General features: G+C 37.3%; 1 long non-coding RNA gene across 1 annotated transcript in view; it reads right to left on the reverse strand.

Annotated features, from left to right (window-relative positions):
• Window positions 1-20596: 20596 nt before the first annotated feature.
• The window catches only part of LOC307175225, a 43332-nt gene continuing 36578 nt past the window's right edge, over window positions 20597-27350 (reverse strand). Inside the window, exon 5 of the long non-coding RNA XR_013824267.1 lies at window positions 20597-20828. This is a non-coding gene — a long non-coding RNA (uncharacterized lncRNA). The remainder of the gene's footprint in view (window positions 20829-27350) is intronic.

Raw genomic sequence — 27350 nt, forward strand, 5'->3', positions numbered from 1 at the left:
TGTATCCTTACTTTATACCAAACTTAAGCCTATATGGATTAAATATTTAAATATTAAAAATGAAACCATAAAAGTAATATAAAAGACTGATGAATGTTTATATAAACTATGTTGAGGAATGACTTGCTCATGTGATATTAATTCAGAACCTAAATAAAAAGACTGATGGAACTGAAGACATAGAAAGTTACACCACAATATTGCAAAAGACCCCTTTATCCAAGTTTGTGACCAACTGGTAGATATTTAAAATACATGTTATTAAGAGTTAATATTCTTTTTTTTTTTTTTGCGGTACGCGGGCCTCTCACTGCTGTGGCCTCTCCCATTGCGGAGCACAGGCTCCGGACGCGCAGGCTCAGCGGCCATGGCTCACGGGCCCAGCCGCTCCGCGGCATGTGGGATCTTCCCGGACCGGGGCATGAACCCGTGTCCCCTGCATCGACAGGTGGCCTCTCAACCACTGTGCCACCAGGGAAGCCCCAGGAGTTAATATTCTTAATTAAGAACATTTACGAATAGGTGAGAAACAGGTGCTCTTTCTGAGAGAAAATGGACGAAGGACATGAATAATGATGCACCAGTAAAGGAATGGAAATACAAATTACCAGTATATACATGGGAAAAAAGTTCATCCTGACTTGCTGGTAATAAAATAAATGCAGATTAATATGAGGATGAGATGACATTTTCTCATCTGTCACATTGGCAAAGGAAAAGAGTTTGGTTGGACAGGTGTGTGGCTTTTGGCCCACTAGCACTGCAAACTGCTGGGACAAGCAGAAGTCGGCACAACCTCTCTAAAAGCAGTTTGTCTGTATTAAGGACTTTGGCATTTGCATAACCTTTAACATGGGAATTGTCTCTCTAAAAAAAAAAAGTGCAGAAACACTAACATAAACGTTTATTGCAGCATTGTTTACAATAGCAAAAAAGCTGTAAGCAATCTGAAATCCCAGGGATGAGGAATTTATTCAACCCTTTGGTAGGTACATTACAGATGCCAAAAAATGCCTTATTTATTTATTTATCTATCTATCTATTTATTTATTTATTGGCTGTGCTGGGTCTTTGTTGCTGCCCGCGGGCTTTCTCTAGTTGCGGTGAGCGGGGGCTACTCTTTGTTGTGGTGCGCGGGCTTCTCATTGCAGTGGCTTCTCTTGTTGCGGAGCATGGCCTCTAGGCACGCGGGCTTGGTAGTTGTGGCTCATGGGCTCTAGAGCGCAGGCTCAGTAGTTGTGGCGCATGGGCTCTAGAGCGCAGGCTCAGTAGTTGTGGCGCATGGGCTTAGTTGCTCTGCGGTATGTAGGATCTTCCCAGACCAGGGCTCAAACCCGTGTCTCCTGAATTGGCAGGCAGACTCTCAACCAGTGTGCCACCAGGGAAGACCAAGAATGCCTTATTCATGTAGCAAGATGGTGATAGCTGTTGTTAAGTGGGAAAAGAAGGGTTCAGAGCAATTTATATTGTGTCATTCCATTTTATTTTTCTCCCATATATATATATATATATATATATACACACACACACACATATATGTGTATATACATATATAATGTATCTGCATTCTATATAAGAATCATATAATTTCTGCAACAAACAAAATTTTAAAAGATGTTTTGTTTCCTATTTCAAAAGTTTCTGATAAGAATTTATACTGTAACATGTAACAATAGGAAAGATCATAAGATCATTCAGGACATTTTAATGCTCCTTCTTCTTGAGGTAGGATGACTGATGGATGAACTGCAGCTCCAGAGGCAGAGCCCAGAGTGATCAAGAAATCTGCATGATATAAGTTCATATCTCATTTTAACGTGTCACAAAGAAAAGAAATGTAATACCTTTTTGTATTTGATGGGTGGTACATGGATAGATTTTTAAGTCCAGGATACACACACACACACACAAATGTACGTACATAAGCAAGAAAAAATTGCTTGCCAAGGAAGCTTGGGAAAGCTGATGAGGAAAGACTAATGCCTTCATACTGATAAATACTAGCACCCAATAACTAAGGAACTATTAAACTCTGTGATACAAGTATCAAGTGATATACATCATGATTGCAGGTTGAAATGATCTATTGGGTTACATAAATCATAGTATTAAAATTAATTTTACCCATTTCTTTTTACCTTTTTAAAAAGACGAGGATACCAGCAAATGTAGTATTAGACATGTGGCATGCATTATATTTCTGTTGGACAGTGCTGCTGTATACTGTAGTAAAAATCTATTTATGTCATACCTCTGCTCATAAGCTGTCAGTGTCTTCCTGTTACTTTTAGAAAAAGACAAAAATCTTTAATGTTGTCTGTGAGCCCATGAAGTGTCTTAGTGCTGCCTGCCTCACCGTTTCTGCTAGTTCCCATTCTTCCCCTTGATATCCGAGGTCCAGCCAATTGGACCTTCTCTCAGGTCCTTCAACATACAATTTTTCTAACTGCAGATTGAGACTTACAGCGTGTCATGGAACAAATTCAGTGAATTGAGACCAATATTAAAAAACATGAAATAGAACCGAACAGAAAATAACATCACAAGTGAAAGGGTAAATGTTATTTTACGTAAATGCTTTTTATTTTACGTATATGTTTACTGGATTATGTTGTGAAATATATTTCTTACTGGAGTAACAATGTTTGAGAAGCAATTCTCAAGCCCAGGGTTTCTCAACTTGGGCACTCTTGACATTTTGGTTGTATAATTCTTTATGGTGGTGAGTTGTCATGCTCTTTACAGGATGTATAGCAGCATCTCTGGTCTCTACCCACTAGATACGAGTAGCACAACCTTCCTCTGTTATGCCAACTCAAAATATCTCCAGACTTTGCCATATGACCCCCAGTTGAGGACTGTTGCTCCAATCCATCATACTCAATCTCACAACAAAGCTTTTTCACAAACCGTTCTCATTTACTGCAAGGAGCTGCTCACCTCTCCTCTCCTGGTAACTCTTCCTCGCCTTTCAGATCTCAGCTCGGTTGTACTCCTCTTGGGAACGTCTTTCCTGAGTCCTCTAGGTAAGTCTCATCCTTCTACTGTAAGTTCTCATAAAATCACGTGCTCTATTTTAAGCACTTATCAATTTATAATTTTCCATTTACCTCTGTGATTATTTGATTAATATATGCCTCTCTCACTAGGCTGTTAGTTGAAGTCAGGCATCATGTCTGATTTTGTCCACAATACAGCATTATGCAAATAGTTATTCAGTGTCTACTGTGTACAGGCTTCAAACTAGATGCTAGGCGTGCATTGGATGGCTGAAAAAGCAAAATCCCTGTCCCTGAGTGGCCGACAGTCTTGCTGGGGAGACCTAAAACATAGAAACAGACCACTGTTTAAGTGCAAATTAATAATGGAAGTGGTGCTAAAGTAAAGATGTGTTTTGAGTTGGCAAGACCAAATTCGGTAGCATTGTCAGGAGAAGGCTGCACTGAGGATGTGAACGTTTGGTAAAATGTGAAGTGTCAGAAGGATACAGCCATATAAAAGCAGGGAAAGAACATTCCAAGAGCAAGTATCGTCTTATTTAAAGCCCTTATGACATGTTCCTAGTAGGTTTTTAAAAGATCATTCTGTTATGAAGAGAATGTAGCAGAGGAAAAGAAAAGAAGGGGAAGTTACTTAAGAAGTCATCCAGTCCAGGTAGGAAACCATTGGTATCTTGGACTAGGGGTTGTTGAAGTGGTAATGGAAAGAATATGATGTATAAGTACTTACTAAGTACCTAGTATGTCAGTTGTCAGATTTGACATACTAGGTCCTTAGTAAATATTTGCTGATTTAATATCTAGTCAGTGAATTCATTAAATATTTGCTAACATAATTAGATCAAAGCTTTAAGAAATTAAGACAACTTTGGAGTAAGGTTTGAGTGATTGTCTTTTATTTTTGTCACCATATCTGCCTGTTAAAGTTTTCAAATTCCAGATTGTCTAAGAAAATTTCCCTATATTCTCAGACAAATTAATGTCTGTTTCCACAGCTATTATAGCAAATTTGTTCTAGTTCCATTGTAGCATTTATCACTGTCTACCTTAGATGAGATATTTGTGTTCATCTGCCCAACTATGTTATGGGTGCAGTGAAAGTTGATAATTTTTTTTTAATCACTTGAACTCTGATACAATAGGCTATATATAGGAGGCATTAAGTAATGTTGGTTGAATGGAATGAATGCTGCAAAAAAGGAAAAATTCAGTCTTTTAAAACTTTGATGACTCAGTCAGAAATAATCTCCCAATGGATAGGAAATTATACTTACTTGAAGTTAAAGTTTATTTTGAAAAGGCAGTATTTTAAAACATGTTTCAATCTCAGACATACTAAAGGCAGGTTTCACTAATACAGTTTTTGCTGATGTATTGGTACATGTATTTTCATTTCTCTTTGATGATTGTAGCTAGGAGTGGAAATGCTAGGTCATAGGCTAAGGGTATGTTTAACTCTCTTAGAAACTACCTAATCTTTTCCCAAAGATACTTACTATTTTATGCTCTCAGCAGTCATGTATGAAAATTCCTGCTTCTCCATATTTTTATTAACTTTTGCTATGCCAGTCATTTTAATTTTCAGCCATTTTAGTGGGTGTGAAATGGTATCTCAATGAAGTTTCAATCTGAAGTTTCCTCATGACTAATGATGTTGAATACTTCATCATATCCTTATTAGCCATACATTTATCTCCCTTTTTAAAGTGTTTGAGTCCTTCACTGAGTTAAAAATTTTTCTAGCTTTTTTGAGATATAATTGACCTATAACATTGAAGTAAATTTAAAGTGTACAACATGATTCCATACACAAATATATTGCAAAATGATTACCACAATAAAGTTGGTTAACACATCTATCACTATCACCTCACATAATTACCAATTTTTGTTGTTATGGTGATGAGAACATTTAAAATCTACTTTCTTAGCAACCTGCAAGCATACAACATAGTACTGTTAACTGTAGTCACTGTACTGTACATTAGATCCCCAGAATTTATTCATCTTTTAACTCCACGTTTGTACCCTTTGACCAACATCTCCCCCTTTCCCCAGCCACCAGTCCCTAGAAACAAAAGTCTACTCTCTGTTTCTGTGAGTTCAGCTCTTTAGATTCCACATGTAAGTGAGATCATATAGTATATTTGCCTTTCTGAGTCTGACTTATTTCACTTAGCATAATGCACTCAAGTTCCATCCATGTTGTTGCAAATGACAAGATTTTGTTATTTTTTATGGCTGGATAATATTCATATACATTATATATAGGTAACATATGGGTAAGTATATACTATATAAAATACACATGTATTCTGTTACATATAGGTATATGTTACGTGTGTATGTATGTATGTATACATATATATGCGCACATATATATGCGCATATATATATAAGGAACATTTTCTTCAGCCATTCTTCCCTTGATGGGCACAAGTTATTTCCACTTCTTGGCTATTGTGAATAATGCTACAGTGAGTGAGCATGGGAGTGCAGGTATCTCTTTGAGGTAGTGATAACTTGTCCTTCAAATATATACCAGGAAGTTAGATCATATAGTAATTCTATTTTTAATCTTTTTGAGGAAACTCCATACTGTTTTCCACAGTGGTTGTACCAATTTACATTGCCACCGACAGTGCAGAAGAGTTCCCTTTTCTCCAAATTTTCCTCAGCACTTGTTATCTCTTGTCTTTTTGAGAATAGCCATTCTAACAGGTGTGATATCTCACTATGGGTTTGATTACATCTCCCTGATAATTAGTGATGTTGAGTACATTTTCTTGCACTTGTTGGCCTTTGTATGTTCTCTGTGAAAAAGTGTCTACTCAGGTCCTTTGCCTGATTTTTTTTTTTTTTTTTTTTTTTTTTGCGGTACGTGGGTCTCTCACTGTTGTGGCCTCTCCCGTTGCGGAGCACAGGCTCCGGACGCACAGGCTCAGTGGCCATGGCTCACGGGCCCAGCCACTCCGCGGCATGTGGGATCTTCCCGGACCGGGGCACGAACCCATGTCCCCTGCATCGGCAGGCGGACTCTCAACCACTGCGCCACCAGGGAAGCCCACTTTGCCTGATTTTTAATGAGATTATTTTGGGTTTTTGCTCTTGATTTGTATGCACTCCTTATATTTTTGGATATTAACCTCTTATCAGATATATGACTTGCAAATATTTTCTCCCATTCTATAGGTTGCCTTTTCATTTTGTTGATTGTTTCTTTTGCTGTATAGAAGCTTTGAACTCTGATGTAGTCACACTTGATTTTTGCTTTTATTACTTGTGCTTTTGGTATTGTATCCAGAATTTCATTGCCAAGATGAATGTCAACGAGTTTCCCTTATGTTTTCTTAGGAGTTTTATGGTTTTAGGCCTTACGTTTAGGTACTTAATCCATTTCTAGTTAATTTTTGTGAGTGGTGTAAGATAGAGGTTCAATTTCATTCTTTTGCATGTGGATATTCCTTCATCGAATTTTAAAAAATTATGTTGCATGTCTTTTTATTTAATTGTAGGTATTCTTTTTTTTAAATTAATTAATTAATTTATGGCTGTGTGGGGTCTTCGTTTCTGTGCGAGGGCTTTCTCTAGTTGTGGCAGGCGGGGGCCACTCTTCATCGCGGTGCGCAGGCCTCTATCACGGCCTCTCGTTGCGGAGCACAGGCTCTTGACGCACAGGCTCAGTAATTGTGGCTCACAGGCCCAGTTGCTTCGCGGCATGTGGGATCTTCCCAGACCAGGGCTCAAACCCATGTCCCCTGCATTAGCAGGCAAATTCTCAACCACTGCACCACCAGGGAAGCCCGGTATTCTTTTTATATATATATATATATACACACACACACACACACACACACACACACACACACATCACATCTTCGTTATCCAATCATCCATCAGTGGACACTTGGGTTGTTTCCAGTTTTTGGCTGTTGTAAATACTGCTGCAGTGAACTCAGGGGTGAGTATATCTTTTTGAGTTAGTGTTTTCATTTTCTTTGGATAAACAGCCAGAAGTGGAATTGCTGGGTCCATATGGTAGATGTATTTTGAATTTTTTGAGGAATCACCATACTGTTTTCCATAGTGGCTGTACCAATTTAAATTCCCACCAACAGTCCACAAGGGTTCCCTTTTTTCCACATACTCACCAACATTTGTTATCTGGTTTTTTTTTTTTTTTTTTTAATATAAACAGCCATTCTGACAGATGTGAGGTGATATCTCATTGTGGTTATGATTTGCATCTCCCTGATGATTAGTAATGTTGAGCATCTTTTCATGTGCCTGTCGGCCATCTGTATGTCTTCTTTGGACAAATGTTTGTTCAGATCCTCTGCCCATTTTTAGTCAGATTGTTTGTTTGTCATTCAGTTGTGTGAGTTCTTTATATGTTTTGGTTAGTAACCCTTTATCGGACATATCATTTGCAAATATCTTCTACCATTCAGTAGGTTGCATTTTGATTTTCTTGATGATTCCCTTCACTGTGTAGAAAGATTTTTGGTTTGATGTAGCCCATTTGTTTATTTTTGCTGTCGTTTCCATTGCTTCTGGGGTCAGATCCAAATATACATATAGTTAAGACCAAGGTCAGTCAAGAGCTTACTGCTTATGTTTTCTTCCAGGAGTTTTATGGTTTCTGGTGTTACATTCAAGTCTTTCATCCATTTTGAGATAATTTGTTTGTACAGTGTAAGATGGTAGTCCAGTTTTATTCTTTTGCATGTGGTTGTCCAGTTTTCCCCACACTATTTGTTGAAAAACTGTCCTTTCCCCATGTATGTTTTTGCTTCCTTTGGCATAAATTAGTTGACCATATGGCATGGGTTTATTTCTGGTCTCTCTATTCTGTTCCATTGACCTATATGTCTGTCTTTTTGCCAATTCCATACTGTTTTGGTTAGTATAGCTTTGTAGTATAATTAGAAATTAGGAAGTGTGATGCCTCCAGCTTTGTTCTTCTTTCTCACAATGGCTTTGGCTATTTGGGACTTTTTGTGTTTCCATACAAATTTCAGGATTGATCTATTTCTGTGAAAAATGCCACTGGAATTTTGATTTAGTATGGACATTTTAACAATATTAATTCTTCCAGTTCATGAACATAGAATATATTCCCATTTATTTGTGTCTTTTTAAATTTCTTTCATTAATATATTTTTGAGTGTATAGGTCCTTCACCTCCTTGGTTAAGTTCATTCCCAGGTATTTTATTCTTTTGATGCAATCAAAGGTATTTTGTAAGGGGATTGTTAATTTCTTTTTCTGATCATTTGTTGTTAGTCTCTAAAAATGCAACTTATTTTTGTATATTGCTTTTGTACCTTGAAAATTTACTGAATTTACTTACTAGTTCTAGCAGGGTTTTTTTTTTTTTTTTGAGTCTTTAGGGTTTTCTATATATAAAATGATGTTGTCCTCAAATAGTGACAGTTTTACTTCTTCCTTTCCAGTATGGATGCCTTTTATTTCTTTTTCCTGCCTAATTGCTAGCACTTTCAGTACTATGTTAAATAAAAATATGGGTTAAGGTCCACTACTATTATGGTATTGTTGTCAGTTTTTCTCTTTAGGTCTATTAATATTTGCTTTATGTATTTAGGTGCTCCTAGGCTGGGTGCATAAATATTTACAAGTGTCATATATCTTCTTTCTGGATTGAGTCCTTTATCATTATGTAATGTCTCTCTATGTCTTTTATACAGTCTTCGTTTTAACGCCCGTTTTGTCTGATAGAAGTATAGCTACATCAACTTCCTTTTGGTTTCCATTTCATGAAACATCTTTTTCCATTCCTTCACATTCAGTCTGTGTGTGTCCTTACATCTGAAGTGCGTCTCTTGTAAGCAGCATATATGTGGGTCTTGTTTTTTTAATCCATTCAGCCACTCTGTGTTTTGATTGGAGTATTTAGTCCATTTACATTTAAAGTCACTATTGATAGGCATGTACTTATTGCATTTGTGTTAATTGTTTTCTGGCTATTTTGTAGTTCTTCTCTATTCCTTTCTTCTTCTTGATTTCTTCCCTTCTGGTTTGATGTCTTATAGAGTGTTATGCTTAGATTCCTTTCCCATTATCTTTTGGTTATCTACTATGGGTTTTTGCTTTGTGGTTACCATGAGACTCATATATAACAGCCTATATATATATGACAATCTATTTAAGTTGATAGCAAGATAAGTTTGAATGCATTCTATAAAACTCAACTTATTACTACCCCTCCTGTTGTGTGTTTTTGATGTCTTATTTTATTTTACTTTATTTATTTATTGGCTGTGTCATGGGGCACGTGAAAACTTAGTTCCCCAACCAGGGATCAAACCTGTGCCCCCTGCAGTGGAAGCATGGAGTCCTAACCACTGGACTGCCAGGGAATTGCCGATGTGACATTTTAAAGTTTTTAATTTTGTGTATTCCTTATTTAACTATTTTAGTTATAGTTATTTTTACCTCTTTTGTCTTTTAACCTTCATACTAGCTTTATAAGTGATTGATCGATTACCTTTACTATATATTTACCTTTATCAGTGGGATTTATACTTACATGTTTTCTTGTTACTAATTAGTGCCCTTTTCAGCTTAAAGAAGTCCCTTTAACATTTCCTGCAAGACTATTTTAGTGGTGACGAACTCCTTTAGTTTTTGTTTGTCTGGAAAGCTCTTTATCTCTTCTTCAATTCTGAATGATAACCTTGCTGGGTAGAGTGTTCTTGGTTTGAGGTTTTTTCCCTTTCACCCTTTAAATATATGGTTCCATTCCCTTCTGGCCTGCAGAGTGTCTGCTGAAAAATCAGCTATTAGCCTTATAGGAGTTCCTTTGTATGTTATTTGATGCTTTTCCTTTGCTGATTGTAATACTCTCTCTTTATTCTTAACTTTTGTCATTTTGATTACAGTGCATCTTGCTGTATTCCTCTTTGCCTGTATGGGACTCCGTGTGCTTTCTGGACTTGGGAGACTATTTCCTTTCCCAGGTTAGGGACCTTTGCAGCTATTATGTTGTAAATATGTTCTCAGCCCCTTTCTCTCTCTCTTCGCCTTCTGGGACCTCCTATTATATGAATATTACTGTGCTTGATGTTGCCTCAGAGGTTTCTTAAACTGTCCTCATTTCTTTTCATTCCTTTTTCTTTTTTCTGTTCAGTGGCAGGGATTTCCACTACTCTGTCTTCCAGCTCACTGATTCATTTCCTCTGTATCATTTAGTCTACTGCTGATTCCTTCTAGTGTATTTTTCATTTCAGTTATTGTATCCCTTCATCTCTCTTTGGTTCTTTATATTTTTTAATGCTTTGTTAAAAACTTCTAACTTTTCACTCTGTGCATCCATTTTTCTCCCAAGTACCTTCATCATCTTTACAATCATTACTCTGAACTCTTTCTCTGGTAGGTAGCCTGTCTCCACTTCACTTAGTTCTTCTTCTCGGGTCTTATCTTGTTCCTTTGTCTGCAACATGTTTCTCTGTTGCCTCATTTTGTTGAAATTGTTACTTGTATTTTTAGGTATGTGGTAGGTTAGTTACATTTCTTGACCTTGCAGAAGTGGCCTTCTCTAGAAGTACTGTGCATCCTGGAAGCACACTACTCTCTTGTCACCCAAGCTGTATGCTCTAGGGATTCCTCATAAGAGGGCTGCATGGGTCCTTCTGTTGTGGTGGGCTATGTGGGCTGTCTGGTAAGATTGACTGGCCCGTGGTCTGGTTGGTTGCCAGGCAGATGCTATAGGCTGCTGGTTAGTAGGCTCTGGTCACGAGGCAGCTGACTGTAGAACCCCAGGTGGCCCTGGGTCTCGTGCTGGCTCGCTGGTGGGCATAGTCAGTGTCCAGAAGGCTCTGGGGCTGTTGCTTTCCCCTGCCTCCCGCAACTGGTGGATGAAGCCAGGTCCTGGGGTTAGTGCCGGACTATTGGCAGGCAGAGCTGGGTCTTGGCATCTGGCTACAGGGCCCAGGGATCCCAGAGCTGGTGTCCAATTGCTGGTGGGCAGGGGGCTGGTTCCTGAAACACTTGGGTATGGAGTCTGGGGTGTCTGGAGGCTTGTGTTGTCCTGCAGCCCAGCTGGTACGGTCTGGCTTGCTGTGGATAGCCTGGGTCTGCAGGCTGCCGGACTGTGGTTTTCTTGTGTCTGATGTCTGCCCCTTGGTGTGTGAGGCTGGTCTAGAGGCCAGTGCAGGCTTCCTGAAGAGGCTGGCCGAGGCTTGACCTCTGTTGGGTGAAGCTGGGTCTTGGCCCTTTGGTGGGCAGGGCCATGTGTGTAGGCATGTCTAGAGGCAGCTGTGGGATCAGGAAGTCTTTAGGCAGACTGTCTGCTGATGGGTGCATCTGTGTCTCCACTCAGTTGTTTGGCACTGGCACCTACAAGCTATTAGGTGGGGCCAGGTCTTGGCCCTAATGAACTAGAAGAAGGATCCTACAATGGCGTCTGCCAGCACTGCCTTCCACAGGGTAGAAAGAGCTCCCAAACGTGGCTGCTGCCAGTGTCCATGTCCCCAGGGTGAGCTGTAGCCACCCTCCACCTCTGCGGGAGACTCTCCAAGACCAGTAGGTAGGTCTGGCTCAGGCACCTATCAAATTACTGCTTTTGCCCTGGGTCCTTGTGCTTATGAGATTTTGTGTGTGCCTTTTAAGACTGGAGTTTATTTCCCGAAGTCCTTTGGGACTCCTGAAATTAAGCCCCACTGACCTTCAAAGCCAAATGCTCTGGGAGCTCATCCTCCCAGTGCTGGACCCCCTGGGCTGGGGCGCCAGATGTGGGGCTCAGAGTCCTCACTCCTGTTGGAGAACCTCTGCAATATAGATATTCTCCAGTTTGTGGGTTGCACCCCCAGGGGTATGGGACTTGATTATATCATGAATTCGCCCCTTTACCCCTCTCATTGTTCCTTCTTTATGTCTTCAGTTGTAAAAGATCTTTTCTGGTAGGTTTTTGTCTTTTTCATAGATAGCTGTTTTGCAGATAGTTGTGATTTTGGTGTGCTCGTGAAAGGAGGTGAGCTCAGGGTCTTTCTACTCCATCATCATGGCCGATCTCCAGGTTTGCTTTAATTTTTTTTCCAACAGTGTTGTATAGTTTTCATTGCAGAAGTCTTAAACATGTACTGTTAAATTTATGACTAAGCATTTTTAATGCTATTGTTCATAAAATGTTTATTTTGAAAAATTATCTCTAGGATCTATATCGATGTCCCTTTTATTACTGATATTGATAATTTGTGTTCTCATTCTTTATCTCTTTCCTAATCATTCTATCTAGAGGTTAATCAACTATACTTGTTGATTTGTCTTCTATTTTTAATTTCATTTATCTCTGCAAGTTCTTTTATGTACTTTTGGCTTAATTTTGAAAAGTTCAATTTAAAATTTTTTCCTCCCATCCCTCCCCCATTAGATGAGAAGCTGTTTGAGGACAGGGACAATATCTCATGCCTGACATGTAAAACCTCAACCAATATTTTAAAAATCAATTGTGGAAAGCACAAATGAAAAGGTTCTAGTTCTCTGGCATTTCACGTGCTTAACGTTTGTATTAGCTATCTACTGCTGAATAATAAATTACCTCACAGGTTCTTTCTGATGAGGAATGGAAAGAAATATAAGAAAAGGATTTAAATAAAAAGCCATTCTAAAATGATGGAGTACACAATGCAAAAAGGAACATATATATGGACCAGCCAGAGTGGGTCGAATTCAAGTCTCTAGATTTTGGGCAAATAACATTCTCTGAGCTTCAGTTTCCTCACCAGAAAGTATAATAACACTACCACTGAAAGGTTTGTAGCATTAAATGAAAGAACATGTGAAATACCTGTAACCATGCCTAGCATACATTAGGGGCTCGATGAATGCCATTTCTAAGAGTCTCAGTGTCCATATCTGTTAAAAAAAAAAAAAAAGAAAAAAAAGAAAACAAGAAATGCTCTCAGAGTAGGGTTGTTGAATGTGTAGAAATAGATAAATAACATGCATAGCACAGGGCACAGTCTACTTCAGGTCTACCCAGAATATTAACTCTTCTCAATATCCATGGAACCTATAAATCATGTTATGGTTATAGGAGGCAGAAAAAAATCTATAAAATCTACAGCTTGCTTCTCCAACTGAAGATTTAGTTATTTTTTGCAAAAAGCCTAGCTGTGAGTCAGTGCAATATTAAAGAGAGATGGCAAAGGAAGCCAAGATATGGGACCCATGAAGCAAACTTTGGACCTCTCTATTCAACGAAGGAGGGTGAAAGCTGGTAACTGGAGATCGGGAATTTCGAGTTCTCTCTTTATACCTCAGTGACCACCAAATGGGAGAATCACATAGTTTCAGTCTCTTAGAAATCTTATATATTACATAAATAAATGGTTTCCTAACGTAATTAATGCTTATAGAAAAATCACATTTCTGTTACAACATCAAGGGTTAGTGTCCATTGTGATTTTCCTAGAATTTGATGAATACTCAGCACCATGAATATTACTAAAGATATTGGAGAGACACACCCTCACACTTTTCATTTCTGCTCACATATTATTGACCAAAAAAGTCATGTCTGTGGATAACTTCAACTGAGAAGAAAAGTGCAGTCCTTCTGTGAGCAGCAGTACTATCTATGACAAATTTAAAAAGTCTATTTTGGATAGAAGAGAAAATGTACAGGTATTAATCACATGGTTCCCTCATTCTTTTTACTTAACAGGTCAAGAAAGAACTTCGAGCTTCAGAATACAGGCTGCAAACTATCTGATATAAATTCATTCAAACCCATATTTTCTTAACTATATGCCACTGTTGCTAAGTGTTTTATACACATTTACTCATTTATTCCTCAAGATAATCTGAAGAGGTAAGTATTTTTATCCTTACTTATAGGTGAGGAAGTTAAGATACAGAAAACTGTATCTTAACTGTTATACTGAACTGTATATTAAACTGTTGGCCCAACGGCACACAACTGGGATTCCACACCGAGGCAGCCTGACTCCAGAATCCACACTCTAAACCAGTGTACACAGTCTCTCATAGACATGTAATACTGAGGCAGAGTTTCAGACAGGGTGGCCGTCAAAAACCAGGGAGATCAGCTCGGGGCTTTGTGACCACCTAGAGGGGTGGGATAGGGAGGGTGGGAGGGAGGGAGACGCCAGAGGGAAGAGATATGGGGATATATGTATATGTGTAGCTGATTCACTTTGTTATAGAGCAGAAACTAACACACCATTGTAAAGCAATTATACTCCAATAAAGATGTTAAACAAACAAACAAACAAACTAGTTGAAAAAAGAACTGTTTGCCAGGCCTTGAGCTGGGTATTCCACGAGTACTCATCCATCTTCATGAAATGTATGTGTCAGCATGCAGTCGTTAGGCAGGAAGACCACTGCGGGACTTCAAACATTTTGGGTCGTTGTGAAGATTTTTCTCAATGCTGCACGTTAGGAAAGAGTATACTATGCGTTTCATATTTTTTTTGCTATGTTTCTACATATGGCCCTAACATAAAAGCAATTTCTGTGCTCAGGGTTTAACCTTTGTCCAACAAGGTATGAGCAAAAAACTCAAACATGTATTGTTTTCCTCTTTTGAAGAAAATGTTAACTTTGCATGGTTACATGGGACAAAAAGAATGAAAAATGTACAAAGCGTTTCTGTGTTTAGTTTCCTCCTTTGTCCTGTACTAACCCCTTCTATGTTTTGATATTTGGCACCTTCATGCTAATAGGAAATAAGAATTAATTTATAAAGAAGACAAAACTGGAAATCATAAGTAATTTCTATCTTCTGAACATAATTTAACTTTCTCAATTCTGCTTTTTCAGGAGCCAAATTCTACATCAGGTGCCATATTCTACTTGACTGATTTGATCATCTATAATAGGGGCTGGTAAACAATAGCTTGCAAGTCAACTCTGGCCTGCTGCCTATTTTATTTTTATTGGAGTACAGTTGCTTTACAATGTTGTGTTAGGTTACACCGTACAGCAAAGTGAATCAGCTATACATATATCCACTCGTTTTTGTATTTCCTTCTCATTTAGGTCACCACAGAGCACTGAGTAGAGTTCCCTGTGCTATATAGTAGGTTCTCATTAGTAATCTATTTTATGCATAGTATCAATAGCATATGTATATATGTCAATCCGAATCTACCAATTCATCCCCCCCACACCCTGGCTTTCCCTCTTGGTATCCATATGTTTGTTCTCTACGTCTGTGTCTCTATTTCTGCTTTGTAAATAAGACTGTCTGTACCAGTTCTTTTTAGATTCCACATATATGTGTTAAAATACGGTATTTGTTTTTCTCTTTCCGGCTTACTTCACTCTGTATGACAATCTCTAGGTTCATCCACGTTACTGCAAATGGAATTATTGCATTCTTTTTTATGGCTGAGTAATATTCCATTGTATATATGTGCCACATCTTCTTTATCCACTCATCTGTTGATGGACACTTAGGTTGCTTCCATGTCCTGGCTATCGTAAACAGAGCTGCAATGAACATTTCGGTACATGACTTTTTGAATTATGGTTTTCTCAGGGTATATGCCCAGTAGTGGGATTGCTAGGTCGTATGGTAGTTCTATTTTTAGTTTTTTAAGGACCCTCCATACTGTTCTCCATTGTGGCTGTATCCATTTACATTCCCACCAACAGTGCAAGAGGGTTCCCTTTTCTCCACACCCTCTCAAGCATTTGTTGTTTGTAGATTTTTTGATGATGCCCATTAAAAGTCATCTTGTTTAACTCTGAGGATGAAAGGGGGTGGATATTGTAGACATTCTTAACAGTTGTAAGCCATGCTTAATTGAGACAAAATATTGATTTGCAGAGGCAGACAGAGTGGATGCCTAATGTTATCTTATTATTATTTTGCTCTGAGTTCAACACACCAGCTGGCTTGAACTGTGGGTGACATACACAATGAAAACATAATACAATTACCTAAAAGACTTGAGAATTTACTTATCTGGCTTCCTATTCCCTTTTATGTTGCCCAAATTACAACCCTGCCATCACCTCTGCAAAATAAATCAAGCAACAATTCGTGTTGATATAATGAATATCTTATTTCTTTCAGATAAGACCAATGCTGTATCTTCTACAAATATAAGGGTAACCTAATGAACCAAGTAACTAAAAATGGTATGTTCTTTCAACTAATTAGATGCTCATAAAGAGAAGAAAATTCAGTATTTAAAGTTTATATACTCTTTTAGCCATTTGACTTACCTGATCAGTTTCCATTCAAGGCAACATATCAAAAATGGAATTTTTTTCCATTTTTTTATTATGAACAATTTCAAACATGCAGAAAAATCGAACAAAAATGAATATCCACCATCATGATTGAGCAATAGGTAATACTCATATTTGCATTTGCCTGCTTTGTCTCTAGTATTTTAAAATCGAGGAGAGTACCCTAGCTTTTAATTTATTGATATATTTAATTACATTGACTCAAAAAGGCCAAGTCTGTTTTCTCATAAATTTTGAAGGTATGTGATTGTTTTCTTTTGATGTTCTCACCTTTTCTTTCTCTCCTCTATTTCAAGAAAACTAGAAGGTTGGTCTAGACTCACAGCAAACATTTTGGAAAAGTGATGCTGTGTGCTTTGCTCTGCATCATATCAAGAGGCACACAATGCCAGGTTGTCCCAATATGAGTGATGCTAAGTTTGCTCACCCAGTTGATTTGATCCCCACCCGACCTCTCTTTTATAGGGTTATGCTTTCCTTTGGTAATATGCATTTATCTTCTGTTCCAGCAACATTTTATCTAATAGTTTTAGCCTTTATAAAAGAACTTTGCCTGAATTACTGATTTCATACAGAGGTCAGAACTATGATTTTTCTAACACTATTATTCTTTTTGTGTTCATTAACTGATGCTCTTTCGTGAAAAAGTGTTTTTCCTCCTAAAAATTGCTTACCACCTTCCCTTTAATAACCACCTGTCAGGGTAAGGAGTTGGTGTAATAGTAAGATGACTATACATTCCAGTTTATCCAGGACAGTCATGGTTATGTCACTTAACATAACTATTGCTGTGCTCCCATTTATATAATGTAACGTATTAAACAAAAAATTAAAAAAATTATAAGAACATTCCATGTATTAGTCCCTTGACTTTCTCTCTCAAAATCTCTCTGTCATTTTGAGAATCCTAAGTGTTAATTTATAGTGTTTCTCAGGGTATTATGCATTTTGATACCCAAATCTTTTATACGCAAACACTTCCAATTATCCCTTCTGATACTCAAACCTCCACACTCAAGTCCCAAAATTGACTAGGCTTCTGTGTCCTTTTGACATAACTCCAGTTTTGATTAAATCTTTGCTTTATGATATAATAAGGTATTACAGCATTACCTTGCATTTTCTATGCTCCAGATCTGAAGTTAACAATTTCCTCAAAGATCTCTGATTTCTTTCAGTGGCAACTGATCAGGAGTATTCATTTTTACTGAGGTGTTAACTGCTCTCAGAGTATTTCAGTGGATAAATCTAGGGTATATATAAATATAAATATACTTTATAAACTTAATATTTTTCTTTTCTAATTCAAATGTAACATTATAGTGCTTTTAATTCCTTTGACTTGTAAATTCATATTATTTGTTTTACTCTGAAATCCTTGGTTTCTAATTAGCACATTGACTTTATTCTATGACATGCATAAAATGGTTAGAAAATAAAATTCCAATATGTTTACCAATAATAAAACTCTAAGTATGGTTTAAAATTGTTTGACTTCTCTTTTCCTTTACGGATATGACCTTAGGCTGTGCAGTCAGAGCACTGGGTCAAAAGGAATTTAAACATTTGTTTGGCAGAAAATACCACAAGTAGAGACAAATAATGAACATGAAAAACAGTGCTTATAATTTTTATCACAAGCAAATGGTTAATATCCCAGAACTACTAGATATATAAAAAACAAACACTGAAAGCATGGTAGAGATATTAACAGTTAACCTAAATAATAAATGAAAATAAATCTTAAGCCTATTTTCCTATGTTAAGTTGATCATAATAAGTTAAATGTAAATTAAAACTCTATTTAGGTATAAATTTTGACTTACCTACACTGGCAAAAATCCAAAACTTTGACAACATAATCTGTTGGCAAGGCTGCAGGGATAGAGATAGTCACATATATTGCTGGTGACAATGCAAAATAGTATAATTCTTCTTGGAGAGGAATAAGAAATACCAAAAGTCTCTATATATTTATAACTAACTTCACACAGATAATCCAAAATCTTCCAATCTCAAGACTCTTAATCACTTCTGCAAATCCCTTTTGTCATGTGAGGTTCTGGGAAGTCACATGTTCTGGAGATTATGATTTGTACACCTTGCGGGGGGGGATCATTTTCTTTCTACCACACAAGGTCATAAAACAAGTATATTAATAATAAATTTGATGGAATTGAAGTCATACAGAATGTATTCTATGATTATAATAGAAGCAAAAAGATTAATGAGTGAATTTGGAAATTCCTCAAATACTTAAAAAATAATGAACATACTTCTAAACTGTCCTTAGGTCAAAGAAGAAATCACAAGGAAAATTGGAAAATATTTGGGACAACAACAAAATTTCAAAATTTGTGGGTTATAGCTTTAAAGCACAATTTACAGAGAAATTAATAGAACCCTAAAAGATACTAATGTGGAAGAGTACATAATTGTTTAAGCTTCCATCTTAAGAAGCTATAAAAAGATCAAATAAAACCTAGAGCGAGTTAAAGCAAGTAAATAATGCAAGTAAATAAAGCAATAGAGGTAAACAAAATTCAAAGCTGATTTTTTGGAAAGGTCAGTAAAACTGATAAACTTCTAGTAGATGGATCAAGGAAAAAAAGGAGAATACCCAAATTATCAATATCAAGAATGAAAAAAGAAATGTCATTATTGATCTGTCATTAAAAGAATAATAAGGGAATATAATGAACATTTTATTCCAGTAAGTTTGAGAACTTACTTAAATGAATTGAATAAATTCTTTGAAGGGCATAAATTACAACTCAGAGAAAGAGACAACTGTATACTTTCATTCTTAAGAGTGCTCCTAAAAGAAAACTCTAGGCTCATATGGTTTCAGAGTAGAATTCTATTGAATTTTTAAGGAAGAAATAATAATAATCATAAATTCTTTTAGAAAATAGAGTATGCAACACTTTCCAATGCACTCTGAGTCCAGCATTAGCCTGATACCATATCCAAACAAAAACACTGCAAGAAAACAAACCCAGAGAACAATATCCCTCATAAAACTGGATTCAAAACATCCTTAACCAAATACTAAAAACCAAATCAAGTAATACAAAAAACAGATAACACATAATGATCAAGTGGTATTATCCCTGGATTGCAAGGTTGCTTTAACATTCTAAACTCAATCAGTGTAATTCTCCATGTAATGGAGAAAAGCATATGATCATCACAATAGATAGATATATTAAAACATTTTACAAAATGCATCATCCATTAATTCTAAAAGCTCTCAGCTAAATGTAAATACAAGGGTAACAGAAATGTTCAGCTGACATCATATTTGCTGAGAAAGATTAGTTTCCTGCTCTAAGACTGGGAATAAAGTAAGAATGTCTACTCACTCTTAAGGTATTCTCCATTGTGTTGTAGGCTGTGCAATAAAGAAAAAGAAACACACACATATATATAGGGAATAAAGACATAAAACTTTTTTTTGGATATCATCATGATGTACATAGAAATTACTAAGGACACTACAAAAAAAAACCCCAAAAACAAACCCATTAGGTAACTACTAAGTGAATATAACAGCATCCCATGATGCAAGAGCAGTACACCAAAATCAAGTCTGTTTCTAGATACTGGCAATGAAAAATTACATCATCCAAAAATACGAAGTGCTTGGAGATAATTTTAACCATATGTTTAACACCTGTACCATGAAAACTATCAAAGACGGCTGAATGAAGTTAAAGAAGACAAATAATTTGGGAGCTACACAGTGTTAATGAATTTAAAGACTGAACGTTATTAAGGTATTGATTCTAAATTTATTTACAGACTTAACCCCAATTAAAATCCCACTGGACATTCTAAAAGTAATGGTCAAACTCATTCTACAGGTTATATGGAAATACAAAAAATATGGAATATGGAAATGTAAAAAAGAATGTATTTGGAGGACTTATACTCCCAGATTTCAACTTACTCCCAATCTACAGCAATCAAGGTAGTAAGATAGTGGCATAAAAATACACATTTAGATCAATGGAACAATTAAAAGTTCAGAAATGGATATATGATTATATGGTCAACTAATTGTTGACTAATTACCAAGATAATTCAATGGGGAAAATTGGTCTTTTCAATAAATGGTGCTGGAATAACTGGGTATCTGTACAGAAAAAGGAGCTTTGGCATTTTCCTTACACCACACACAAAATTTGATTCAAAATGGATTATAGAACTTAAAAAAGTTAACATTCTAAAGCAGAAAACATATGAGAAAATCTTTGTGACCTTGGGAAAGGCAAATTTGCATTGATAGGACAAAAAATATGAATAATGAAAGAAATATATTCTGCAATTGAAGCTTACCAAAATTAAACTTTCACTTGTCAGAGGATACCATTAAGAAAATTAAATGGATGGGCTTCCCTGGAGGTGCAGTGGTTGAGAGTCCGCCTGCCGATGCAGGGGACACGGATTCATGCCCCAGTCCGGGAAGATCCCACATGCCACGGAGCGGCTGGGCCCGTGAGCCATGGCTGCTGAGCCTGTGCATCCAGAGCCTGTGCTCCGCAACGGGAGAGGCCACAACAGTCAGAGGCCCGCGTACTGCAAAAAAAAAAAAAAAAAGAAAGAAAGAAAATTAAATGGCAAGTCACAAATGGGGAGAAAATATTTGAAAAAATATATATTAGAAAGGACTTGGACTCAGAGTATACAAAGAAATCTTACGACTCAATAATAAGACAACCAAATAAACAATGTGCAAGTGCTCTGTAACTGAACAAGTCCAGAAAAAGTTGTTTAACTTCATTGGTCACTAAGGAAATGCAAATTAAAACCACAATGATATACTACTACATACCCACTAGAAAAACTAAAGTTAAAAACAAGTGCTGCCAAAGATGTGGAACAACTGGAACACTCATAAGGCACATGTGGGAGCACAGAATGACACAGGAGAGTGGCAGTGAGTCAGAAAGGGAATCAGCCTAGATTCCTGAGGCACCACGTAGGACAAAGCCACAGCCAATCTAGAGTTGTCCAGCAAGGAAAATGAGAAATAAACCTCTGTTGCTAATATCCCCTGAGACTTTGAGACTGTTACACAAAATAATGTTACAAAAGCTGGTGAATATAGTTATATTTTGACTTGTATTTAGTGTTTCATTTCTTCCTCTTTTTTCTATGCAAAGATTTTGTTGTTGAATTTACTGAATCATAATTGGAAAGGCTCAATACTCTGTAATGAAGTATATGGGAAAAGAATCTAAAAAAGAGTGGATATATGTATAACTGATTCACTTTGCTGTACACCTGAAACACAACGTTGTACGTCAACTATACTCCAATAAAAATTTAAAAAAGGAAAATTTAAAAATAAAATAATTACATTGGATAGTATCTTTAAAACAAGAGTATATAATAATACAAATGATAGGCAAACTTACCTTATTCCTATCTAAGTAAGAATTTATCCAGTGTTTCTCTTGTTAAGGATAAGTCTTATAAGGACAAATTCACTTACTCTTATTTCAGAAAGTTTTTTTAAGTTAGAAATTGATGTTGAATTTTCAGATGTCTCTTAAACATCTAGGGAGATGTATGATATTGTTTCCTTAAATCTACTGATATACTGAATGACCCTGATGCCTTTTTAAATGTTGACCCATTCTTGTATTACTGTAATAAACCCAACTTGGTCAGGATTATTATATTTTAATGTGTTGTTTTATCTTAGGTTTTTGCATTGATATTTATGAATTAAATTATCTTTAGTTTTAATTGTTTCAGTTTCCAGCTTTATAGTTTCAATGTCACACTCACTTCATAAAAATAATTTGAATATTTTCCTTCTTTCAGTGTCCTCTGTGATGTTATTGTTATTTGTTATTTGCTTGTCTCCTTGATTTGTATGTTTAGTGGGAGAATATGTATGGAGAAACCAGAATTTGCTAATGGCCATTATATAATGGAAACTTGGCATTTTTGTCATTATAAAACCAGTGCATGCTTATTGAAGAAATCTTACAAAGTAAAAATGAGCACAAAGAAAAATACAATAATGTAATAATGTTAATAAAAGCAAGTCTTTTACCACTTTGAATAATCTTTTCACCAAATAATTAAAAAATATAATAGTTGGGGGAGTGGCCAAGATGGAGGAGTAGAAAAACCCTGAGCACACCTCCTCTCATGAGCACACCAAAGTTACAACTATCTGCAGAAAAAACATTGATGAAACAAAACCTGGAACCTACCAGTGTGGAACCTTTTCTGGTAGGTTCCAAAGATCTCCTACAACTAAAGACATAAAGAAAGAACCACACAAGATGAGTATGAGGGGTGGACTAGTGATATAATCAAATCTCATACCCCCAGGACAGGCAAACCTCAAAATGCAGAATAATTATACGGCAGGGGTTCTCCCACAGGAGTAAGAGTCCTGAGCTCCACAACAGGCTGCAGCTTGGGGGTCTGGCGCTGGGAAGATGAGCCCCCAGAACATGGCTTTGAAGACCAGCGGAGCTTAATTGCAGGAGCCCCACAGGACTGGGGGAAATAAAGACTTTGCTCTTAAAATGGCACACACAAAATCCCATGCATACCAGGACCGTGGGCAAAAGCAGTAATTTGACAGGAGCCTGAGCCAGACCTACCTGCTGGTCTTGGAGAGTCTCCCGGAGAAGTGGGGCAAGGCTGCGACTCACCTTGGGGACAGAAACACTGGGGGCAGACATACTAAGGAACATTCAACTGTGTGAGCACTCCTGGCAGCTGCCATATTGGCTAGTTAGTGCCCAAACCTGGCCCCACCCAACAGCCTGTAGGATCCAGTGCTGGGATGCCTCAGGCTAAACAACTAACTGGTCAGGGACAAAGCTGCACCCAGCAGGAGACAGGCTCCATAAAGACCAAAGAGCCCACAGCTGCCTCTGGACATGCCTCTAAACACAGCCCAGCTCACCAGAGGGCCAAGACCCAGCTCCACCCCCCAGTTGGGGTACCAGCCCCTCCCATGAGGAAGCCTGAACAAGCCTCTGGATCAACCTCACCCACCAGGGCCAGACACCAGAAGCAAGAAAACTATGATCCCACAGGGCAGTCCAGACCCTACCCTGGGACAAGCTGGGCCCAGACCCTGGCACTACCCACTGGCAGGCAAACACAACATTTGGGACACCCCAGGCCCCATACCCAACTGTGTCAGGAACTGCCCCCCACCCAATGATATGAAACAAGGTCTGGAATCCCTGGGCCCTGCAGCCAAACTTTAGGGACCAGCTCTGCCTGTGAGTAGTCTGGCACTAACCCCAGGATCTGGCTTCACCTGCTAGTGGGTGGGCAACAGCCCCAGAGTTTTGGGGACGCTGACTCTGCCCACCAGTGAGCCAGAACTAGACCAGGGGCAGCCTGGGGTTCTACAGTCAGCTGCCTCATGACCAGGCCTCGCTAACCAGCAACCTGTAGCAGTGCACAAGGCAGGGGCTGGCAACCAAGCAGACTAGGGGTCAACTAAGCCTATCAGACCACCCGCAGAGTCCATCACAACAGAAGGACCCATGCAGCCCTCTTAGGAGGAATCGCTAGAGCATACAGCTTGGGTGATGAGAGGGGAGTGCACTGCCAGGATGCATAAGGGTCCCTCCTACAGAGGGCTGTTTCTCCAAGGTCAAGAAATGTAAACAACCTACCACATACATAGTAATACAAATAGCATCTTAGACACAATGAGGCAGCAGAGGAACATGGTCCCGACAAAGGAACAAGATAAAACCTGAGGAGAACTAAATGAAGTAGAGACAAGTAACCCACTGGAGAAAAAGTTCAGAGAAATGATCATAAAGGTGATGAAAGAACTGGGGAGAAGAATGGATGCATAGAGGGAAAAGATAGACGTTTTTAACAAAGAGTTAGAAAATATGAAGAACAACCAAATGGAGCTGAAGAATACAATAACTGAAATGAAAAACATACTAGAGGGAATCAATAGTAGAGTAAATGATAGAGATGAATGGATCAGTGGCCTGGAAGACAGTAGTAGAAAAAATTGCTGCTGAACAGAAAAAAAAAATGAAAAGGAATAAGGACAGTTTAAGAGACCTCTGTATTCTCGTTACATGGGTCCCAGAAGAAGAAGAGGAAGACAAAGAGCCTGAGAAAATATTTGAAGAGATAATAGCTGACAACCTCCCTAACCTGGGAAAGGAAAGGGTGACCCAAGTCCAGAAAGCACAGAGTCCCACACAGGATTAACCCAAAGAGGAACACACTAAGACACAGTGTAATCAAAATGACAAAAATTAAAAATAAAGAGCAAATATTAAAAGCAGCAGGGGAAAATCAACAAATAACATACAAGGGAACTCCTATAAGGCTACCAGCTGATTTTTCAGGAGAAACTCTGCAAGCCGGAAGGGAGAGGCACAATATATTTAAAGTGATGAAAGGGGAAAACGTACAACCAAGAATACTCTACCCAACAAGGCTCTCCTTCAGAAATCAAAAGCTTTACAGACAAGCAAAAGCTAGAAGAATTCACCACCACCAAACCAGATTTAAAACAAATGTTAAAGTAACTTCTCTAGGCAAAAAAGAAAAGCCCACAATTAGAAACAAAATTATGCAGTGGAAATGCTCACTGGTAAAGGAAAACATACAGTAAATGTATGAAATCATCCACACACAAAGCTAGTAGGTAGGTTAAAAGACAAAAGTAGTAAAATCATCTGTATCCACAATGAGCAGTTAAGGGATATGCAAGATAATTAGTTACAAAATATGATTTAAAAAAACAGTAATTGTGAAGGGAGGAGAGAACAAATGCAGGGTATTTAAAATGCATTTGAAATTAAGAGATCAGCAACTTAAAACAACCATGTATATATATAGACTGCTACACAAAAACCTCATGGTAACAGCACACCAAAAATCTATAATAGATATATACACACAAAAAAATGAAATGGAATCCAAACATAACACTAAATATAGTTATAAAATCACAAGAGAAGGGAACAAAAGAAGAAAGGGGTAAAAGACCTTCAAAAACAAATGCAAAACAATTAAGAAAATGGCAATAAGAACATACAAATCAATAGTTACCTTAAATGTAAACAGAATACAAGCTACAATCAAAAGACACAGGCTGACTGAATGGATACAAAAATAAGACTGGTATATATGCTGCCTAGAAGAGACTCTCTACAGATCTAGAGACACACACAGACTGAAAGTGAGTGGATAGAAAAAGGTATTCCACAAAAATGGAAAGCATAAGCTGGAGTAGCAATACTTATACCAGAAAAAAACATACTTTAAAATAAAGACTGTTACAAGAGACAAAGAGAAACACTACATAATGATCAAGGGATCAATCCAAGAAGAAGATATAACAATTATAAATACATATGCACCCAACATAGGAGCACCTCAATATATAAGGCAAATATTAACAAACATAAAAGGAGAAATTGACAATAACACAGTAACAATAGGGGACTGTAACACCCCACTTACATTGATGAACATATTATTTAGACAGAAAACCAATAAGGAAACATAGGCCTTCAATAACACATTAGACCAAATGGACTTAACTGATATTTACAGAGCATTCCACCCAAAAGCAGCAGAATACTTATTCTTTTCAAGTGCACATGGAATATTCTCCAGGTTAGATCACCTGCTAGTGCACAAAATAAGCCTCAGTAAATTTAAGAAAGTTGAAATCATAACAAGCATCTTTACCGACTGTACTGCTATGAGACTAGAAATCAACAACAAGAAAAAAAAAAACTGCAAAAAGCACAAACAAGTGGAGGCTAAACAATACGCTACTAAACAGCCAAAGGATCACTGAAGAACTCAAAGAGGAAATCAAAAAATACCTAGAGACTAATGAGAACAAAAACATGACGACCCCAAACCTATGAGATGCAACAAATACAGTTCTAAGAGGGAAGTTGATAGTGATATAAGCTTACTTCAGGAAACAAGAAAACTGATATGATACAATAACTGTATCCAAACAAACTGAATCCAACAATACAGTAAAAGCATCATACATCATGATCAAGTGGAATTTATCCCAGGGATGCAAAGATTTTTCAATACCTGTAAATCAATTTATGTGATGCACCACATTAACAAACTGAAGAAAACCGTATGATCATCTCAATAGATGCATAAAAAGCTTTTGATAAAATTCAACTCCATTTATGATAAAAACACTCCAAAAAAGTGGGCATTAGAGGAAACATACCTCAACATAATAAAGGTCATATATGACAAGCCCACAGCAAACATCATACTCAATTTTGAAAAGTTGAAAGATTCCCTCTAAGATCAGGAAAAAGGCATGGATGTCCACTCTCACCACTTTTATTTAACATAGTTTTGGAAGTCCTAGCCACGGCAATCAGTGATAAAGAAATAAAAGGAATCCAAATTGGAAAGGAAGAAGTAAAATAGTCACAGTCTGCAGAAGACATGATGCTATACATGGAAAATCCTAAAGATGCCACTAGAAAACTACTAGAGCTCATCAATGAATTCAGGAAAGTTGCAGGATGCAAAATTAATACACAGAAATCTGTTGCACTTCTATACACTAACAACAAAATATCAGAAAGGAAATTAAGCAAATAATCCCACATACCCTTGCATCAAAAAGAATGAATTACCTAGGAATAAACCTACCTAAGGAGGCAAAAGACCTGTACTCTGAAAACTGTAAGATGCTGATGAAAGAAATTGAAGATGCCACAAACAGATGGAAAGATATACCATGTTCTTGGATTGGAAAAATGTTAAAATGACCATACTACCTAAGGTAATCTATAGATTCAATGCAATCCCTATTATATTACCAACGGCATTTTTCACAGAACTAGAACAAAAAAATTTTTAATTTGTATGGAAGCAGAAAAGACTCTGAATAGTCAAAACATTCTTGAGAAAGAAGAATAGATATGGAGGAACCACTCTCCTTGACTTCAGACTATACTACAAACAGTCATTAGAACAGTAAGGTACTGGCACAAAAAGAGACACAAAGATCAATGAAACAGGATAGAAAGCCCATAAATAAACCCATGTACCCATGGGCAATTAATCTAAAACAAAGGA

Source organism: Stenella coeruleoalba (genome assembly GCF_951394435.1).
Source record: "Stenella coeruleoalba genome assembly, chromosome: 16".
Classification (NCBI taxonomy): Eukaryota; Metazoa; Chordata; class Mammalia; order Artiodactyla; family Delphinidae; genus Stenella; species Stenella coeruleoalba.